At 39.7% G+C, this 4,881-nt stretch overlaps 1 pseudogene; it reads left to right on the forward strand.

Annotated features, from left to right (window-relative positions):
- Window positions 1–390: 390 nt before the first annotated feature.
- On the forward strand, window positions 391–4,137 carry LOC124002493 (annotated as a pseudogene).
- The last annotated feature ends 744 nt before the right edge of the window (window positions 4,138–4,881 follow it).

Here is a 4,881-nt window from a genome sequence, read left to right on the forward strand (position 1 = left end):
CTTCCAATTCAACTGTATATGTATAGAAATAAAGGATACACAAAGATGCCATTTGTTTTAATAAAAATTACAGAAAAGTATTACATTTTAGATCTGTTTATATTTACATGATTTCATTAGAATATTTAAAAATAGATTATTTTAGGATGCACAACAATTTAAAATGTGGTTTATTTAAATATTTGTCAATGTGCATATTGTTTAATCCTTTTGCATTTGTTGAAAAGGAAACGGAAGATAAGCATGAAGTTGCAGGGGGTTGTAACTTTTTCAGTGAGCAAATATACATACTCGACAGTCTGGTCCAAGAAACATTGCTGTAAAATCCTCAGGATTATAGTTCAGTGGATTACAGTAGAATATTACACTTTCATCAGAATGGCTGACAGGATGTCTGGAGGAGAGGTGGCCTACACAGTGCTGGAGGTGCTGATCGCTGTTGCCTGCTGTCTGGGCAATGTGTTAGTGATCTGGGCAGTGTGGTTGAGCAGCTCTCTACGGCAGCCCACATTCTGCTTTTTGGTTTCTCTGGCTGTGGCAGACTTCCTTGTCGGTGCTGTGGCTGTGCCAGCGGCTATACTGGTAGATGGAAGAGTGCAGATCTCATTCAATGTCTGTCTCTTCATAAGCTGTGTGGAAATTTTGTTGACATTGGCCTCTGTACTGTTTCTACTAGCCATCTCCGTGGACTGATATCTACGAGTCTTCATCCCTCTCAGGTGAGCTGTCTTCTGACCTAAATACTGTAAATAGTCTGTGATTATTGGGACATTGAAGCATTTTTTCTTCTTTTGTTTGAAATCAAACAATGACGTCAAAGTGCAGACTGTCAGCATTCATTTGAGGGTATTTTCATGAACCGTCTAGAAATTACATCCCTTTTGTACATAGTCCCCATTTTAGGGAACTAAAAGTATTGGGACACATTCACTTATTTGTGTAATAAAAGTAGTACAAATTTGTTGGATGCATTTGCTGTTAGTTGTGGTTGTGTTTCAGATTATTTTGTGCCCAATAGAAATGAATGGTAGATAATGTATTGTGTCATTTTCAAGTTACTTTTATTGTAAATAAGAATAGAATATGTTTCTAAGTACTTCTACATTAATGTGGACACTACCATGATTACAATAATCCTGAATAAATCGTGAATAATGTTGAGTGAGAAAGTTAGACGCACAAATATCATACACCCAGGGTATTCTAACCTCTCACACAGTTGCAATTTTAGCATGTACATCTTGGTGGGGAATTTTTTAAATAAAAGTGGGATGCATGCCCACAAAGCCACTACACAACACAACATTTGTAAGTCGCTCTGGATAAGAGCGTCTGCTAAATGACTTAAATGTAAATGTTAAATGTAACACTAAACAACAAATGAAATGCATGTTAACAATGACAAACGGTGCCCACAAACTGTTAAGGCCTACGTAAAGCTGTCTCAACAAAGCTGTCCCAACAAAGTAAAGCTGTCCCAACAGAGTCCCAATATCTTATCACTGCTTCACCTGGCTATCAGCGGAGCCTTGTCTGGCTGTGAAACAGTTAATTCGGCCTCATTTTACTCTCTTTAAAAAAACATAGCTGATTTGGTTGACAAATGTGGTTTCTAATGACTATTGAGATGTACAAACTATGGCATAAGGGGACAACAAGAGGATAAGTGGCGATCCATCATTTCGATTAATATTAATGCTCTGTAACATTCTCGCTCATCATTATTCACAATTCATTCAGGATGATCTGTGATCATGGTTGCATTCACATTAACATATAACTGTTTAGAAACACATTCTATTCTTAATACCAATGAAAGTAACTCCAAAAAGACACAATACATTGTAAGGGAATTTTAATGTTTGTGCCTTTCTGATAATTAAGTTCTGTGTTCTATTCATGTACTGTTCTGTGTTCATGCAAGTGACTGATGAAACAAATGTATTTCACCTTCATTTAACCAGGTAGGCTAGATGAGTACAAGTTCTCATTTCCAACTGCGACCTGGTCAAGATAAAGCATTGCAATTCGACACATACAACACAGAGTTAGACATGGAATAAACAAAACACAGTCAATAACACAGTAGAACAAAAGTAAACAAAAAGTCTATATACAGTGAGTGCAAATGAGGTAAGATAACGGAGTTAAGGCAATAAATTGTCCATGGTGACGAAGTATTTAAAATATAGCAATTAAAACACTGGAATGGTAGATGTGCAGAAGATGTGCAAGTAGAATGTGCAAGTAGAGATACTGGGGTGCAAAGGAGCAAGATAAATAAATAAATACAGTATGGGGATGAGGTAGTTGGATGGGCTATTTACAGATGGGCTCGCAGTGATCTGTGAGCTGCTCTGACAGCTGGTTCTTAAACCTAGTGAGGGAGATATGTGTTTCCAGCTTCAGTGATTTTTGCAGTTCGTTCCAGTCATTGGCAGCAGAGAACTGGAAGGAAAGGCAGCCAAAGGAGGAATTGGCTTTGGGGGTGACACGTGAGATATACCTGCTGGAGCGCGTGCTACGGGTGGGTGCTGCTATGGTGACCAGTGAGCTGAGATAAGGTGGGGCTTTACCTAGCAGAAACTTGTAGATAACCTGTAGCCAGTAGGGTTTGGCGACGAGAATGAAGCGAGGGCCAACCAAAGAGAGAGTACAGGTCGCAAAGGTGGGTAATTTATGGGGTTTGGTGACAAAACGGATGGCACTGTGATAGATTGCATCCAGTTTGTTGAGTAGAGTGTTGGAGGCTATTTTATAGATGACATCACCAAAGTCGAGGTTCGGTAGAATGGTCAGTTTTACGAGGGTATGTTTGGCAGCAGCATGAGTGAAGGATATTTTGTTGCGATATAGGAAGCCAATTCTAGATTTGATTTTAGCTTGGAGATGCTTAAGGTGAGTCTGGAAGGAGAGTTTACAGTCTAACCAGACACCTAGGTATTTGTATTTGTCCACGTATTCTAAGTCAGAGCCGTCCAGAGTAGTGATGCTGGACGGGCGAGCAGATGTGGGCAGTGATCGGTTGAATAGCATGCATTTTTTAAAATTTGAAAATACTTTCAAATTAAAGCTGATAATCTGCACTTTAACCGATAGTCATTGCCTGATTTTGAATCCCAACTTTTGGAGTATAGATCCAAAATAAGAAAATAATATTTACTGTCCCAATAATTACTGAGTGCTCTACATTTATCACCTAGCACATTCTCTCAAAGGATCTCCCCTTTGTAATCATGATTATGAAATAATATATGCCATTTAGCAGACGCTTTTATCCAAAGCGACTTACAGTCATGTGTGCATACATTCTATGTATGGGTGGTCCCGGGGATCGAACCCACTAGGTGGGTGCATCAAGGTTGTCATGTCAGATGATCAGATTCTCTGCTTCAACAGGTACAAGAGGACAGTAACAGAGAGGAGATCTTGGGTGGTGGTGGCAATATGTTGGTTTGTTGCCTTCATGTTGAGCTTCCCACCCATGTTTGGGTGGTACAACCGTGACACCTTGTCTCACTCAGGGAACTCAACCACCATCATCTGCCGTTTCCTGGCTGTGATTCCCATGTCATACATCGTATACTTCAATTTCTTCCTCTGCACCCTCACACCATTGCTTATCATGGCTGTCCTGTACTGCTACATCTTCTGTAGCATCCGGAAGAACCTGAAGGGGAGGACAGGGAGCAGTACCCAGTCCCACACCTACTTCAGGAAGGAGAGGAGCCTGGCCCGATCCCTGACTCTGGTCCTGGTGCTCTTCGCCTTTTGCTGGCTCCCTCTGCACTTCATGAACTGTGTTGCCTACTTTGGTAACCCATCAAACATACCCCAACAGGCCTTCTACGTGGGCATCCTCCTCTCCCATGGCAATTCAGCTGTCAACCCGATCGTGTATGCCTTCAAGATCCACAAGATCCAGGAAGCGTACCTGAGGATATGGAGGAAGTTTGTGTGCCAAGGTGACAACCAGACCACTGAGAATAACAGCAGCAGTAACCCTAGGGTAGCCAGAAATGACTGATGGAGGGGAGTTCATCATTGTGAGTGAGGGACAGTTAGTGACATGTATAGAGTGTGGTAAGAAGTTATAGTTCCAGGGTTTCATTCTCAAATTCATTGATAAGAGTCATTGTAGGGATGCAAAGCAATTTAGAATGTGGTCTATATCTCATATTTGCCTTTATGTATTGTATTATCAGTATAATATAAGCATGTGTAGATCAGGTAGAGCTAATGTCAAAGTATTTTACTTTAGCATTGCTCAACTGCGTTGGCATATCACAGAAAATTGTGTTTGTTGCAAATGAAACTGATGATGAAAATGGAAAGAGTAGTGGGTGTTTCATTTCATTGATGCATTTCCTTTGTCTGAATGCCATTTCCTCAATCCAAAAGTTTGTCGTTTCTATAATTGTTACCTTCTGTATGTATACAGTGCTTTCCCAGAATTGGAAGTAAGATGTACTATCTCAATGAAGGAGTACTTATCTAATGAACTTTTTTATGGTTATGGTTACTTTCAACACAACCATACACAACGTTCTAACACAACTTTTCCCACAAGATTATGTTTCATGTATTTTGTGGTGGTAATGTACCATCAGGTGACACAGAAAGTACACAAATAGGTCTCCATCAAATTCTTTCTTTATCAAAATATACATTTTCTGAGATGAGGAAATCCTCTCTGAAGTTAAGTTTTTATTTCAAAATGGTTTGTAAAATACATACATTACATTTGTTGTAATATACAATTGTTGCAGCTAATGATTACATTGTGTCTATTGATTCATGTATATTAACTGGCAGTACATCTCTACAGTTCTGCTGGTCTTGTCTAAGTACACTAGATGGCAGTATGCAAGGGAATATGTA

Source organism: Oncorhynchus gorbuscha, linkage group LG18 (genome assembly GCF_021184085.1).
Source record: "Oncorhynchus gorbuscha isolate QuinsamMale2020 ecotype Even-year linkage group LG18, OgorEven_v1.0, whole genome shotgun sequence".
NCBI lineage: Eukaryota > Metazoa > Chordata > Actinopteri > Salmoniformes > Salmonidae > Oncorhynchus > Oncorhynchus gorbuscha.